Genomic DNA, 17,938 nt, shown 5'->3' with positions numbered 1-17,938 from the left:
TGCATGTGCATCAACTGAGGTCATGTAAACATGCAGGGTCTGGGATTCAGCTTTTCTCACCAGTTCCCAGGCGATGCTGACTAAAATACATGTAGTTTTTAATGTGCCTGTCTGATGCAGCCCTTCTCAAGAATCTGTTCTCAAAGCCCCCAGTCACTGGGCTTCATGACTCTACCCTTGCAGGCATGGCTCATTATACCTCAAAGGGCCCAGAACCCAGCTGAGTCAGATGACCTCTTCTGAGAATGTGTTATCAGGCCTCAGGGACTCTAGTTTCTGCTGACAACTAGGAACTAGCAACCAATTCTGGGAGCTAGAGACTGAGGCAGAGCTAGGTTTCAGGATGCTGTGTGTCTGGCCAATGTGCACAGAGAAAACAGAAGGTTCTGAACTAGGGTGGAAGGGAGGGAGGGAGGGAGGGAGGGAGGGAGGGAGGGAGGGAGGGAGGGAGGGGGAGAGGGAGGGAGGGAGGCGGGGAAGGAATGCTGATGAGTGAAATCACCTAGGTTCCCACTGAACTCCCTGCCCCAGAATTCATTACGTATCTCTATATCCTGTGATTACATTCTTTCTTATTATTTATTTATTTATTTATTTATTTATTTATTTATTTATTGTTGATACTAATTTAAGGAGGTTCCTTCACTTCCAACAATTGACTCCTGAATAAAATGTGTTCACAGCAATTGTTCTAAACCCTACAATGTTAACTACGGCTCGGAGATTAATAAACTTTTCCAATTTTAGTAAGAACCAATAAATGAAAAAAATACAAGTTGTTTGCCTCCAAACCCCATGCTCCTTAAACTACACTGTCTGCACATTAATGATCCCATCATAAACCTCACAACTATGCCACATCTCACTGAAAAAACAAGAGTACCTCATATTTTCACTCCATGGTTCCAAGTTACTCATTCCTGCTTCCACCTGGGGAAATGTCTCCAATCAACTCTTCAAATTAAGATGAACTTTTCTGCCATGGACCAACAATAACACAAATATGGTGGGAAAGTATCATAATGATCTGAAGAAGGGTAGAATTGCACAGCTAACTCAAAATAGCATGCAAGTTATTTACTGAGGAAAGTGACGAAATAAAAAATACATATTTGGCAGTGTACAATTCGATAAGCTTTGACATTTATACACATCTGTGAAAACATATCCATCATCCCAAAAGTTACCTCCTGCCATTTTGTAATCCCTGCCTTAAGCCCCTCCCCACTCACCCCATCCCCAGGCAACTGATTTGCTTTCTGTGCCTAAAGAATAGTCTGTGTTTTCTAGAGTTGTATGTAAGTGGAATCATGCAGTGTGAACTCTTTGTGGGGAGAGGGATCTCTTTCACACAACATGATTATTTTGAGGTCCAGCCATATTGTTACATGTACCAACAGCTCCAATAGTTTGTTCCTTTTTGTTAGTGAGAAGCAGTCCCTTATTCGGACATAACCACAGCTTGTTTAGCCATTCACCTGTTGAGGGATAATGGATTATTTCTAGCTGTTGGGCTATGACAGATAGAGTTGCTATGAACGTTCACTGTGTGGACATAAGCTTTCTTTTCTAGAGTGAAATGGCTGGGTAATATTATAGGTCTGTGGTTAACATTTTCAGGAAACTACCAAACTGTTTTCTAAAGTGGTAGTACAATTTCACATTCTCAGCAGCTGGGTATGGGGATTCCAGTACTTCCACATCCTCACCAAAACTTGGCATAGTCAGTCCTTTCAACTTTAGCCATTCTAATAGGTACGTAGGGCTTAAGTTTGTATTTCTCTAAAAAGTATTGATGTTAAGCATATTTTTATGTTGTTTTTGCTATTCATTGCCATTCTTTGATTGTTTGTTCAACTCTTTTACTAATTTTTAAAGTGTATTATTTATTTTCTTTTTATTTTCTCAACAGTATCTTTCAAAATGCAGGATTTTTATTTTTATAAAGTCCAATTTATCAATTCTATTTCTTTAGTAAAACCGGGCTATCCAGGTAATCTAGTTATTCTTCAGTGAGCTGTGGTAATGTTCATCTTTCAAGAAATTTATCTATTCCATCTAAGTTATTAAATTTATTGGCACAGATTGCCATAAACCATAATATTTCCTTATTAGTTTTTTAATATTTATAGTGATGTCTGCTCTTTCATTTCTGATATTGGTAATTTGTGTTTTCTCTGTTTCTTTACTGTTCAGTCTGACTAAAGTATCAATTTTATTGATTTTTTCCCCCAAGTACCAGCTTCAGGGTTCATTGATTTTCTGTATTTTTTCTATTTTTATTTCATTGATTTCAGATGTGATCTTTATTATTTCCTTTCTTCTGCTTACTTTGGGATCAATTTGCCAGTTTTCTCTTCTTTTTCTAGTTTCTTAAGGTGGAAGCTTAAGTTATTTGTTTGTGAGTTTTCTCCTTTTATAATATAGTCACTTAATGATATAGGAGAGAAAGAAGAGAAAGGGAGGGAGGGAGGGAGGGAGAGAAGAAGGGAAGAAGGGAGGGAGGGAGAAAAAGTGGGGGGGAGAAAGAAAGAAGAAAAAAAAGTGTTGGCAAGAATGTGGAAAATTGGAACCCTGGCGCACTGCTGGTGGAAATGTAAAGCAGTGCAGCGACTGTGGAAAACAGTATGGCGATTCCTCAAAAAATTAAACAAAGAATTACCAAATGACCCAGCAATTCCACTTCTGGCTATATATCCAAAAGAATTAAAAACAGGAACATTGAACAGATTTTGGGTCCCTGCTTTTAATTCTTTTAGCCATGTTTATAGCAGCATTATTTATAACAATAAAAAGGTAGAAGCCATAGAAGCATGGAAGAGATTCACAAATCTCAGAGGGAAAACAGGAGTGCAGGGGTGTGTAGGTAGGAAAAGATCAACCAAAAACCTTGTATGCATGTATGCATAGCCCAAGGACACAGACAGCAGGGTGGTGAAAGCTGGGGCGGAGGGTGGGGGTGAGCTACAAGGGGTGCATGCAAGAAAAAAGGGAACCTATGTAATATTTTCAACAATAAAGATTTTTTTAAAAAGGTAGAAGCAACCCAAGTGTCCATCACAGATGAATGGATAAACAAAATGTAGCATATACATATAAGGACATATTTATATTTAATATATTTTAAAAGGAAGGAAATTCTGACACATGCTATTACATGGATAAATCCCGAAGACATTATGCTATGTGAAATGAGCCAGGCACACAAGGACAAGTATGATATGATTCCCTTATAAGAAATAACTAGAGTCGTCAAATTCATAAGCACAGAAAGTAGAACGGTGGTCACCAGGGACTGGTAGGGTAGTGAGAGGGGAATAAGGAGTTAATGTTAAAAAGGCACAGTGTTTCAAACGGGGAATGAAAAAGTTCTGGAAATGGATGGTGGTGATGGTTGAACAACAATGTGAATAAACTTAATACCACTGAACTGTACACTTGAAAATGGTTAAAATGGTATATCTTACGTTATGTTTTATCACAATAAAAATAAAATTTATAAAGTACACATGCCCAGATTACACCCAGATCTGAGGAGAGTCACTCTAAGACCGTGAAGGCTCCCCTCTATTGGTAGGAACTATTTTTTAATTTCTATTTAAATCTACAAACAAAATATAAGTATTTTCCAGATTGTTTAGAAACAAAAACAACCCCCAGTAAGATAATAAAGTTAGTTTCAAAGGAAAAGATAGCTAATCTTGTAAATTTTGAATAGATTATCTACTGCCTTTAATACTCACACAAAGAACAAATAAGCCCTCCATTTGGTTTTAAAACACATACCAGCCGAAACCGGTTTGGCTCAGTGGATAGAGCATCAGCTTGCGGACTGAAAGGTCCCGGGTTCGATTCCGGTCAAGGGCATGTACCTGGGCTGTGGGCACTTCCCCAGTGGGGGATGTGCAGGAGGCAGCTGATCGATGTTTCTCTCTCATTGATGTTTCTAACTCTCTATCTCTCTCTCTTCCTCTCTGTAAAAAATCAATAAAATGTATTTTAAAAAAAATAAAATAAAACACATACCAAAAAAAATTAAGTTAAGCTAGCTAAAACAAGAGGGACCAAATGGGTCAAGAAGGTAATTAATTTTTAGCAGCTATCATAATGAACTATTAGCAACTGTTCCCAGCAAAGGCCAACTCTAAAACTATTCAATTCACCTGAGCCCTATTCTAATGTAAACAAATAAAATATGGAATCAACTAGCATATTAAACACTCCAGATTCGAGTAATTTCACTATTTTCTTATTCTCCTATTTATTTGAGATTGTATAATTAAAGTAAAGGAGTCCTCATACCAACCTTATTAACAGTTTCGTAGAGTGAGAAGCAAAAAGCATGTTCCTAAGGGCTGCTGGTCATGAAAACTGGATCCCCGGCACCCCTTCCACTCTACAAGCACATGAGTCAGTGCCGGGAGCCGGTCCATGCTTGCTGTTTCAAGGGACCTGGCATATATGGCATACTGTTCTTAATATGTTTGCTCACCTTCTTGGCACTATGTGTTTTAACCAAGGTCTCTGAAAAAGGTTGTTTCCCCAGGTAGGGATTTTCCCCTGAAGTTAGGGAGGGAATAAAACCTCTTAACTAAGTGCCAGGCGGGTAATTAATCACTTTAACTATGAACAATCATGCTTAAGCTACATAATCTTTACTCCCTGGAATGGAGATAAGAAATGCCCTAACCTTTGTAATAGAGATTGATAGGATTGAATCAACTGGTATAAATACAGATGTAACAAGACAGAACTTAGAACACAGAACTTAGAACACAGAACTTAGAATACAGAACTAAGAAGAAGACAGAACCAGGAGGCACAGAACCTACACAGAACGTTCTCTAGAGACAGAAGAACTTCGCTGGAGAGAACATGGCAAAAGATCCTGGACTGAACCTGACTACAGAAATTGGCAAGAGAACCTGACTAGAACCTGGTGACTGAACCTGGCTGGAGAACCTGGAGAACCTGGAGAACCTAGCAAGAGAACATGGACACAGACCCTGGCTGGAGATCCTAAGCAGAACCTCGCTGGAGATCCAGACCAGAACTTGGCTGGAGATCCTGGCTGGAGATCCTGGCTAGGCTGCTGATCAACTGAACACTGTCTCCGTGTCCCTCCTTCTTCGCCAACTCCGTCCACACCTTTGGGGACCCCTGGACCTGCTGGGGTTGGACCCCGGCAAGTCAGGAGTTAAGAATGAGCATTCAGGGTGGATGGCAAGAACTCTGAAAGCCTCATTCTGAGTTAGACCCAGCTCAATTTCTCAAAAATTTCCTCTTGTACCAGATATAAATGATAATGTTTTCCCCTCTCAATGAGAAGATTTTGAGAATTACACTTCCATTAAAACACTGAGATGCTTAAATTTTTTGAAAATTCTAAAGAAGAGCACAATTCTGTCTCTAATGACTGCCTCCTGATGTGGTAGTAAATAGGACGCACACACAATGTGTCTGGGCTCCAGACGGATATTCAAGTAGTGGGAACCTGCTCTCCAGGCTGGTCACCAGATGACAGACACCAGTTGGAAATGACAGAATGAAAAAGCCAAGGTAGCAGTAGCCCACGTCCCGCAACAGCAGATTCCGACTGGCATCACTTCTACTGTGAAAGGTGACAAAACCTGACCAAGAAAAATGCATTCGTCACAGCAACCCAAGGCAGTATGACGGACCAGAGAGACAGTCAAAGAGTGAAAGCAAAAGTCCTTGGCCACGGAAAGGCCCTCTGCAGAGAGGCCGAGGCAGAATTCTTGGGATAGGCAGCAGTCCCATAGAGCTCTGCTGGCTGTGAAAGGCGTATAGATCCCACTGAAGCTTCCTGCAGGTTATTAAATCTCACTCAGGAGATCCAGACAAGACTTATTACAATGCATTCACAGGTGACTGCCACACAGGACTGCACCTTCACACCAGGGGCAAGTTCTTTGTCTTTTCATTGTCCAGAAAAGAAAACAACCTTGCCCTGGCCGGTTTGGCTCAGTGGATAGAGCATCAGCCCTCAGACTGAAGGATCCTGGGTTCGATTCCGGTCAAAGGCATATACCTCGGTTGCAGGCTCGTGACCAATTGATGGGTCTCTCTCTCACATCGATGTTTCTCTCTGTCTCTCCCGCTCTCTTCCCTACAGTCACCTGAACTCAATGCCAATAAAGGACAACACTTTGGATAACCAAAATGCTGCTGCCATATAAATGAAAATAGATTATCAAGACTGTAGGCTTGGTTGGTTACTTCTAAGGATGGTAAAGAACTTGAAAAAGAAAATTATGAACTTAGCACTTTAAATTCCCAGCCTAAAGTCAGGATAAGAAAACAGAAAGCTTCTATGACTGTCCTGAAAGAAGCCCTTATTTTCTGAACCCAGATTTCAGATTATTGGAAACTAATTCTGGCACTGACTATGAAGGAATGGGCCCCTGGAAAAAAGAATGAAGACATATGGGCATATTCTGATGTAACCAAGGACCTCAGACTCCCAAGGGGTTAGTCTTCCTTTGCCTGACAACATATAATGAATAGCCTCTCCTGAAGCAATTGCCTTGAAGAAGATGCTAATCTTCCTTGAGATCTTATTCCACCTCCATCACCTCTCACTGCTTCTAGACTAGGATTTCTCAATTGTGGTACTATTGCCATTTTTGCCTGGCTGACTATTTGTTGTATGGAAATGTCCTGTGCACAGGAGTTGAGAAGCAGAGGGTGACACAAGGATAGAGGAATAAATGTAGAATAGCTTTTCCCCCTAGTCCCTTGAAGCTAGACAGTTCATTCAACAAGTATTTATTGAGTACCTATTTTGTGACAGGCAGTTATAGGCGCTAGAGATACAGAATGCACAACATAAATAGAACTCTTTGCCACATGGAGCTTATATTCCAGCGGTGAGAAAAATAAAATGAAGACATTAATATACATATTTTTCAGAATTAAAGATGTCCTTGGTTGTTAGACACCCCCAATTTCAGATGTGTTAAATTGTAAAATATATCATGTGTCAAGAAGCAGTAAACATGGCAATAAGTTACACAGCAATAGTTCTGAGGGGAGAACAAAGCAGAGAGGCAGACAGGTAGGTTTGGAGTAGGTTTGAGTAAAAGCCTGGAGGAGATGAGTAAGCTAAGTGGACATCTGGGAGAAGAGCAAACAGAAAGCACAAATGCTCGATAAAGAACAGCACCATGCAGAATGCTCTCACAGGATGATGTGGAGTCCATTCAGAGAAATCTCTTCCAACCACCACATTTACAGTAACTCTTCACCACCTTTCAACTATACCTAGGGGGAAGATTTTACTGAGAAAGAAGGTATCTCGATTTTCTAATCAAAGGGTAGACAAAGAAGGACTTAATTATGGGGAGGGAAAAGGCTCAACATAAACACACCACCACACATAAATTAGTGAACATATAGATAAGTGCTATTGGATGACTTAATTGATTGCAAAAAAAGATTGTTCTCTTGCTAGCAGGGTATAAAGAAGGCAGATGAAAATCTTCAAAATCTTCAAAAGAGAAACCCAAAGCTCTCCATTTTCTTTCCCCCGAGTACTAAATACATGCTCTGAATTCGAAGCACCTCTGCTTCCAGGGGCTCTGGATACATTATTCAATGTTTTAACTCATGACAAATTACATCTAAATTTCCTCACTCGTGTTCATTTATGGGACATTTTTATCTTGTCATTTTTTTTTTCATGTACCATGCAAGCAGGAAGAGACCATCCAGCACAACGTACCCTTCAGAAATAAGCTAATGGCACAATTTGGTGTCAATTTCACAGCTCAGTGAAGTGAAAGTGATCTAGCTGCCTGTCCCCACACACCTAGGAGGAGGTCTACTGAGAGTGCCCAGCCTGATGTTGCCCGTGCCATGCCTAAAAGCAAGATAAGTTCAAGTGGAGACATTATGTACGGAGAGAAAGCAGTTATCATTCAGATGCCCTTAGAGCTCGCTGGAGCAGAATGTAGAAAGGGAAAGCAGGCCAGAACTTCATTTTTATGTTGTGGAAAGTTGTTTTTCTGAAGTCTTGCTTACATTCACAAATGGCAGGGAACAGTAGCTTCCCTTTGGGGTTTTGATAATGTTCAGAAGCAGAAATTTTCTTTAACAGATGTATGAGAACTGAATAACTATTTTAACAGTTTTCCATGATTCATGAGGGGGAAAAATCATAGTCTTCAACTATACTTAATATAAAACCAAAATTCAGTAGGAAGATTCTGTATCTCCTATTAATCAGAATTACAGCTATACAAATACTATTTGCTAGCAAATAGTAATGACTTCATTACACCCGTAAGCCACTTCTACAAAGTAGAAAAATACATATTCATGATTTCCCCTGTTTTTACAGATAAGGAAGTGAATCTGGGTGATACAGATAATGTTAAGTCAGAACTTAAACCTTGTTTTTTAGGGGAGAGGGTCAAACTAGATAGCCTCTAAGGCTCTTTTCTGGTCTTTAAACATTCTGTGATTCTTCGAGGAACTAATCTTGCCACCTTCCATATTATACCTTATAACTGCTACTTACTTGTTTCAAGTGTCAGTACTTTATATCCCCAATAGACCCCAGCCTAGTTGCACGTGGTAATGATCACAGCGATCCAAGTATTTGGCACTTTATGTGTGTAAATTATCTCAGTGAATCCTCACACCAACCTAATGACATAGGAACCATCCCCATTTTTCAAATGAGAAAACTGAGGCTCAAAGGGGTTAAGCTGCCAGTCAATCACAATCCAGGAAGTGGTGAAGTTCGGCTTGCACCTCAGGCCTCAGACTTCAAAGCTCCTATTTTTCTCATTGTGCTATGTGGCCTCCTTAAGAAACAACAAGAAGAAAAAAGACGAAGTGTGGCAAACTAGTAAAAATAATGAGAATTAAAGGTGAGGATGTGCTATACCTCAATGAAAACAGTTCTTAAACCATTCTGCATACATCCCAGCACCTGGTTAGGAAGAAAATGCATTTCTTGAAAGTGGACAGCACGCAATCACACACTGAAGCAGTGAGAAATTTTATGAGAGCCCTGGCTGAGGACAAGATCTGTCCGACCCTGGGCAGCTATGCCAAATAAAACAGGGAACTGTATAAGATCATCGAGATACCAGGCACTCTTTCTAAGATACTATTTTTCTCCGAAATGCAACCAATAGATGGTGTGGCTACTAGGTGCCTGGGAGGGCCACCGGAGACAACACTCACGGAGGAAAACAGATTGTACGGTTTGTATATCTGGGCTCTTCAATCATGGAAAATTGAAGGAGTCACACTGTCGGCCAGTTCTTCAGCTTGAACTTTCTCATGGTGTGGGTGTGTAAGGCACTGGGATAAGGAATATAATGAGAATCATATGTGACTGGGCCTGAGTGAGGCTCAGAGTTGCTTACAAGGCAGTTCAACTCAGTTCAAGAATCCGAAGTGGTTGCCTCCTCCCTGCTAGACGCACTGGGCTGGGCACATGAAGCTGCTCACACCATGAGAGAGAAACCGTGTTTCCATAGAGTGAGGGAAGAGCTGCCTTGACAGATGACAGCTCACCATTCTCTGAGCACTCAGAGGGAAATGCCAAGCCCAGACTGGGGAGAGAGAACTAGGGAAGGCTTTGCTGGAGGAGGTGATATCTGACCTAGGTCTTATAAAATGAGATGCTTTACTTTGACAAGGAAGGCAGAGAAAGGCCTTGTCAACAAAATGAGCAGAGAAGCAGAGGTCAAGGGAAGGCCAAAACTTATATATGTGCAGAGCGAACAGCAGTTCAGCCTTCTAGAGGTAATCGCAAGGGATGAGGCTGCAGAGAAGACAGAACCCAGTCTTGAATGATTTTGATTCTCATAACTCATTGAAAGGTTTAAGGAAGGTAGACACATAGTCAGATTTGCATTTTAAATACATTCCACTCTATAAGCAGCTAGTTAAATGCTTCTTCTCTGCATATGAACAAGTGAACTGTTAAGAAATAGTATCAGTATACGGTAAGCATTCTAAAAGAACTAAGTCACACTGTTTTGCTGCTTACTTATAGCAGGGCCTGAACGCCAGTCAGTATCAGTAAGTGGCCTATGATAAATGACCCATTCAACTCTGCAGTAAGGCTGGGGACAGAGAGGGGTCTGAAGTGTCCCTAATGGAAACAGCATGTGTTCTTGTATTTGTATTCACTGAACACACCACATGTGGTGCCCACACATGGCTGCAAACTCCAGGAAACCTTAGAGCCCCATCTATCTCCCTGACAGTTCGCCCTGTAGCCAGGCTGGAAACCAGGGGCCAGGCTGGGGGCTGAATTTACTTTAATCTCTACTACTTTCTCAGACTTTTATATGCCATGGAAAAATGGGAGTTAATTCCAGAGGTACTCTTAAATTATGGGGACATTCGAATTCAAAACAGAACACAATTCTCAACACTGCCAACTACAAAAATATTGTGAAGATAACCCATATATACCTTGTTATATGCACTAACCAAATAAAGAGGTAATTTTTTTTTATTCAGTTCAAGAGTGATCCCATTTTTCTGGTTGCAGCTCTGCCCTTCCTATTATACAGCCACTAAGCCACACTGGAGTTTGTTTTCCATTGATGCTCACTTAGGGAGAGAAAAAGGATCCCACCCAAAATGTCTTGTAAACCTTTGAAGCGCCTAACTCATATGGGGCCAAGAGTAAAAGTCCACACTTTTATTTCAAATCATAGTTCTCTAGTAAGTATGTTTCCTAACTCTTTCCACGAGGGCTTGATCATTCTCTAGTCTAGCTTCTCTATTTTTCCACATAGTAAGAAAAAACTAAAACTTAAAGCAGTTTGGGGTATGTGGCAAAGGGAGAAAATGCAGAACTATGCAAACTGTTTACTTTTACACCAGTTTTACCATATAAATAAATACTTCCAACCATAAGTACGGCACATGTTAATTAATACTAGGTAGGATTTATAAGAATAACATTAATTCCTTAATCCCCCAAATCCTTCCATTTACACTGCATCGTATAATTATTTATATAGCCTAATTACTTATTCCCAGAAGAAACACACAATTAGAAAACAAACCAAGTACCATAACTAGTGAAGGCAGAATAACACAGAGGTTGAGAGCACAGCTTGTGAAATGAGACAAACCCTGGTTTCAAATCCCAACTCCGCCGCTTGGGAGCTCTAACCCTGAGTTTTCTCATTTGCGAAATGAAGACAAGAACAGTGTCTGCCCCACTGGATAGCTTTGAGAATTAAGTAAGTGAATGCATAGAAAGTTTTTACTTCAGTATCTGCATAGATAACGCTCAAAAATTTGTAAGCTCTAATTATCTTATTATCATTACTTCCCATAGGTTAGCAAGGTGACTCACCATCCCTGCAGATTGTAGGATTAGGTAGAACAAAATCTCCCACAGGTAATTTTAGAAAATACATCTTTACGATTAATTTTGAATGATACAAGTAGTACATGAAGACATTCTCTTTTGCCAGAGATAATGTAAGTCAAGTCCTGCTTGGAGTCAGAGGCTGGATGAGATAATGTCGTACAATCTCTAGCAGCCCTAGGAACTGATGAATTTCCCCAGGACAAGGGCAAAAGGGCAGCCCCTCCGCCAGGACTTGTGATGCAACTGGGATTCAGCCAAGCTTCACTTCCCCTGCGGCATGCCCTCCATGGCTGCCCTGAGCTCTTACCGAGGCTGGCAGGCCCTTAATGGTAAACACATTGTCCAGCAAAATGAGAGGATGGATGTGTTTCCAGCTCAGGAAACTTAATAAAAATCCTTTATCTATTTTATTGAAAACTCAGTTCCGAGACATTACCTCAGAGGTCAGGCTGAAGACCAGCCTCTCACTCGCTATTTCATGTTGAGACCAATTCACTATCCTCAGAGCAGCATCTTTGAGGTTTTACTCAAGATTAAAATGAGGACTCCCAGCCACTTAATTGTAACACTTCAATTAACACTCAACTAGGAAGTTAATTCTACACATAAGAGAGGTGTCTAATGTAAGTAATGGCAAATCATGGTCCTGGAAGACAAGTTGTGGAGGTTCATAAACTATTTTCAAGATTTCAAAAGCCTCTAGGAAACTGTAAACTATGCAGTCTAACTACAGGTCATGTTTCCTTGCTGTGCCTGGAATTTCATCAGCACAGTCCAGTCACATGATTATTCATACTGATCATTTCAGTGTGAGAGAGCGAACTCATTACTATTCAATATTGGGTGTGTTTGAAAGTCTAACTTTCAAAATATGGAGGACTGGAAGATTCACAGATGGAAACCATAAAAGGCCCTTTAGTAAGGAGAAGTTTAGAAGCTACTGGTTCAGTGAAAGGGTTGGCCAAATCCCATTCACCACCTATTGGGGGGGGGGGGGGGAGGGAGAAAGTTTTATTGGAATATAGCCATACCCATTCATTTATTATCTATGACTGTCTTCACATGCTACCATAGCAGAGGTGTGTAATTACAACTTTCTGGACCCAAAACCCTAAAGTACTAGCATTTACCACCTGACCCTTTACTGAAAAAGTTTGCCAACACCAGGTTTAGAAGAATAGATGGGAATGAGAGAGCTGGACTCCATACCTGACTCACACTGTTAAAATAAACAAAAATATAATATGTGTTCATTACTAAAATGCAAAATGATTCACAAATATATGGCGGCATATGATTAATAATTAACGGAGCAATCTTAACCAATTTATTTAACCTTTTTTGAGCTGTGTACACAGTCTAAGTATGGGACAATAATATTTATCCTAACCAATATTAAAACATGAGAAAATGCATGCTTTGAAATATGAAAAGGGCTATGAGATAGAGTGGTTCCATTCCACTATCCATTTAAAAAATTCCCTGATCAAAAACATCTTCTCATTCTCTCTCTCTCTCTCTCATTATTACATATTCAGTGTTATTAAAACCAAAGTTCATCAGCATTTCTCCTAGACCACCAAAACAAATGGTTATTAGCTATAAGACATTCTCCACTCAGTTCCTCTTCTTTTTTTTAAGAGGAGGAAATTAAATTGTACTATATGCAATGAGAACACAACTCAAAGAGGCATAAAATATTCAGAATCATAATATGTACACATGAGGAAGTTACATGGTAACATGCTACAACTCTTTCCAGAACAGCCCTAGGCCAACACTGGAGTAATTTCATTTCTATCTTTTGCTTCAAATCATTTCATAGAGTAATTCCAACAGATTTTCAACAACTCCTGTCCCATTACCCAGAGTAGCTAGAGACATTGGTTAAGATCAGCTACAACTCCCTCACAAAAACAGAGCTTCAGTATATCACTTGAAAAATAAGATGATGAAGTCTTCAATTATTTAAACATGCCACACATGCGATTTTATATCCCAACTATTAAAATGTACTGAGTTGAGAATGGCTGCAAAATCAAGAAAGGAGGGGAAGAGGCGGATGGTGGTATATGCCTCTCCACAATACTGAAGCCAGGTAGTTAAGCTGTAACTGCCATGATTAAACCCATAAATGCAGATGGTGTTGTCTCATCTTCCTAGAAGCTTATCTAAATGAAAATAGCTGAAACCAGAAAAAAAATTTTCATTTGCAATAAGTTTAATACTGGAATCTATTTTCCCCTCATTTCATATTGCCAGTTTCATCTCCATGAGCACTGCTGGCGGCTTTTAAAGATGTGGACATTAGGGGAAACGCAGGTTTGTGATCAAAGCCACCAAAGACCTGGCACTATCCTCTAGCAGAGCCTGACTAGAGGGACAGATGTGATGGTAGTTAACTCATCCAACAAGCCCAGATCAATGTTCTGCCCCTCTGCTCCTCCCCAACAGAAGTTATTAGTTACATGGTTCAGCTATTGGTTTTAGAAACACATTGGCTGATTGATCACCAACTGCAATGAAATCATTATACACTATTCTATAGCTCATAATAGGTATTCATTAAATATTTAATGCATGAGTAAAAATAAATTTAATAAAACTTTTAAGACTTAGCCCTAGCCGGTTTAGCTCAGTGGACAGAGTGTTGGCCCTCGGACTGAAGGGTCACGGGTTCAATTCCAGTCAAGGGCACATACCTCGGTTGCAGGCTGTATGGCCAATCGATGTGTCTTTTTCACATCGATGTTAATCTGTCTCTGTCTTTCCCCCTCCCTTCCACTCTCTCTAGAAATCAATGGAAAAATATCCTGGGGTGAGGATTAACAACAACAAAAAAAAAATTCTAAGATTTAAAAACAAATAGTGTATACAAAGTCTGAGAATACAATTTTAACTTCTATATGAAAGAACAATTTGACAGTAATGATGGCAACTTAACATTTGTGTGGGGATTTTTTTCCAGTTTGGATTCACAGTCCTAGAGATAACAAAGCAATTGATGTTAGTTCAGCAATACATAGGTATGTCACAAAACTATGAGAAATGGCTGTGTCTCTAAAATATAAGACAAACGCTAGAAAAATCTAGTCCAGACTATTATAGATATTCTCTGATCAAATCACATTTCTAAGAAAAAAAATGTGTTGCATGTTCAATGGATGGAGCACCAAATATGAAAAGACAGCTCAATGGGTCTGCATCATGATTTTTTTTAAAAAAGAATCAGCTCTCCACCTTTATGTATGATGTCTAGAATCCACTAAGAGCAGTTATAATGGAAATGTCAGATGAAACTACTTCACTATTTGCCTTTAAAAGTGTTGTGCTGCATTTTAAAGACACTTAGATATTTGGCATTAAAAACTGTAGTGACAGGGTCACATGATTTCTCTCAAGAGGAAAGCACAAGGAAAGGGGGAATGGGCAGAAGGAGACACTGTCTGGCAGAAGAGAAAGAAAGTCAGTTTTTAGCCCCAGGCCCTCTACCACTGAGGTTTTCCTCTAATCACAACAAATCAACTGTCAATGCATTTATCAGCAAAATGTCTTCCCACGACTCTGGTACTTTCAGTTAATGCTGTGTTCTCTTGGATGAATGCTTCAGAGAAAAGACAAGAACAGATGTGGAAGATGTAATAATTTATTAGGAATCGTAGAGCTTGTGCTTTGTTTAGGGCAATCATGCCCTAAAGCATAATCTCACGGGACATAAACATACCTCTAAACAATTCTCTTTTTATGAAGCAGGAGTAGAAGTGGAAAATTAGTAGTTGTGATTTTGTATTATAACATCTTGCATTAAAGGGGACAAATTATGGACTAATTCTCCAGGACACTATCCAGTCTCGTTAGCTAAGGAAACAAAAGTTGTGTATTTTACCCATCTGGAAAAGAACAGGGTTAAAAGTTTTCTCATTTCTTTTTTATAAATATGTGATAGGAATCCCAACAAGCCAGACAGCTAAAAGATAAAAGTCTATTTCTTTGGGGCCAGAACTAGAATTATTATTATAGCACTGAGTCTCCAACCTTGCCTTTTATTGTTTTTTGAAAAACAAAAAAGGAATTCATTTTTAACATGATGGATTTGGAAAATAAAAAGTGAAATTATATCAAAATCCTGAAAACAAGTGAACAAGCTTTTCAAAAACAAAACAGAACACTTCCTCTCTGAGGAAGCACCAAATGGCAGATGGCACAGGTGCTGTGGGAGGGCGTGGAGGTCCAGGGGGCCCTGGATTGGGAGATCGCAGGGGCTTCCGTGGGAGATTCTGCAATGGAGGCCAGGTCGTGGCCAGGTTCTGGCCCAGGCTGAGGCTGCAAAGCTTGCAAGGCAAGGTCCAGGACAAGGCATGGATTCCCATCACCAAACTGGGCCATCTGGTCAAGGACATGAAGATCAAGTCCCTGGAGGAGATCTATCTCTTCTCCCTGCACATCAAGGAATCTGAGATCATTGACTTTTTCCTGGGGGCATCCCTTAAGGATAAGATTTTGATTATTCCTGTGCAAATGCAGACCCACATTGGCTAGAGACCCAGTCCAAGGCATTTGTCACCATTGGCACTACAATGGACATGTTGGTCTGGGCGTTAAGTGCTCCAAAGAAGTACCATTGCCATCTGAGAGGCCGTCATCCTGGCCAAGCTCTCTATTGTCCCTGTGGGGTGAGGCTGCTGGGGGAACAAGATCAGCAAGCCCCAGACTGTCCCTTGCAAGGTGACTGGCCACTGTGGCGCTGTGCTGTGCACCTCATCCCTGCCCCCAGGGGCACTGGCATCGTGTCAGCCTCTGTGCCCATGAAGTTGCTGATAATGGCCAGAATCAACAACTGCTACACCTCGGCCAGGGGCTGCATTGCCACTTTAGGTAACTTCACCAAGGCCACCTCTGATGTCATATCCAAGACCTATAGCTATCTCACTCCCAACCTCTAGAAAAAGACCATGTTCACCAAGTGTCCCTATGAGGAATTCATTGACCTCCTGTGCGAAGACCCACACTAGAGTTTCTGTGCAGAGGACCTGGGCTTCAGCTCTGGCCACCACATAACTTTATACAAGAAAAATAAAGTGAATCAAGCCTGTTTGGTTTTTCTTTAAAACACACATACACACACACATACATACACACACACACACACACACACACACACAGTAAAATCTGTCACTGGAGAAATAACATCCCTCAAATAAAACTGTTCCTTGTCTACCTTGTTTGGCATGACTTGGTGTACTGTAAATACAAGCTAAAAGAATGACAGACCAGTGTTTCCTGGACTCAGGACCAAATCAGCTTAGACTAAGGGTTCGCTGTTAGACCACACCAGAGGGCTGCCCTTGTCCTTTCATGTGACACCGGTTGTGACTACAGGAGAGTGTAGCACAGTAAGATGAGCAATACCACCTACTCGTATTCCATAATCCTCAGACCTAATTTCCTCCTACTTCCCCTTCCCTCCCCTGGTCCTAGAAAGGAAAATGGCACCACATTCACGGTCCAAGATCATAACATGGCTGTTTCCTCACAGGGACTTCCTAGAGCGGACCCTCCAGCTCTACTGTGCCTCTTCTCCTCCACTCGGGATGGAGTGATAAAAATCTGTGCCTTCTTCCAAGTCTCAGGAATATTACCCTAATAGAGACTCTTGATTTCTCTCAAGGACATTTTAGCTCATTTAACAAACAGTTGTTGAGTTTCTACTATGTGTGAAGCAGCATTCTAGATGCTAGAGGTACAACAGAGAACAAAATACACAAAAATTCCGTTGTCATTGAACAACACTCCAGTAGGAGGAAACAGACAATAAAAACTGAAATAAGGCAACGATGGAGTTAGTATAATGGAAGACATTGTGTGCTATGGAGAAAAAGAGCAGTGAGGGGGATAGAGAATACTGGCAATGGGATAATCGGAGAAGGCCTCACTGAGAAGGTCCAGTGTGCCTGTAGCAGGGAAAGGAGAAGCAAGAAAGGTTAGAGAGAGTCAGGAGCTCAAACCTTGAAGGGTCTTGGAGGCCTCAGTAAGTACCCTGGCTTTGTCTGGGTCCATGAGTCTTTCATTTTCTTCTGTGGTTAATCCCTTCACTCTTCTCACCCAGCCCCCTTCCTCTTCCCCTCTGACAACTGTCAGTCTGTTCTCTGTATCCATTCGTCTATACTATGATGTTGCCAAAGGGAAGAGGTGTGGGGGGAGGTAAAAGAAGGTAAAGGGGGAATAAATGGTGATGGAAAGAGTTGTGTCTCTGGGTGGTAAACACACAATACAATATACAGATGATACATTGCAAAACTGAATACCTGAAACCAGTATAATTTTATTTAAAAATGCCACCCCAATAAATTCAATAAAATAATAAATAAATAAATAAATAAATGAATGAATAAATATTTTTAAAAAAGAACCCTGGCTTTTATTCTTTGTGAGCTGGGAACCTGTTTCCATGGTTCTGAGCAGCAAAGAGGCATAGTCTGTGTTACTATTTTAACTGGATCCTTCTGATAGATGTTAATAGGTTTTCCACATAAGAAGAATTCCAATAAGTTTGAGTCACTC

General features: G+C 40.5%; 1 protein-coding gene and 1 pseudogene across 1 annotated transcript in view; one reads left to right on the top strand and one right to left on the bottom strand.

The window, feature by feature from the left end:
• TTC28 (tetratricopeptide repeat domain 28) overlaps window positions 1-17,938 on the bottom strand; it is a 379,564-nt gene that overhangs the window by 164,040 nt on the left and 197,586 nt on the right. The gene's annotated exons all lie outside the window — the stretch shown is intronic.
• On the top strand, window positions 15,477-16,435 carry LOC118678215 (annotated as a pseudogene).

The sequence above is a fragment of the Myotis myotis genome, unplaced genomic scaffold (assembly GCF_014108235.1).
Source record: "Myotis myotis isolate mMyoMyo1 unplaced genomic scaffold, mMyoMyo1.p scaffold_m19_p_20, whole genome shotgun sequence".
NCBI lineage: Eukaryota > Metazoa > Chordata > Mammalia > Chiroptera > Vespertilionidae > Myotis > Myotis myotis.
This window is presented reverse-complemented; position numbering and strand designations above follow the sequence as displayed.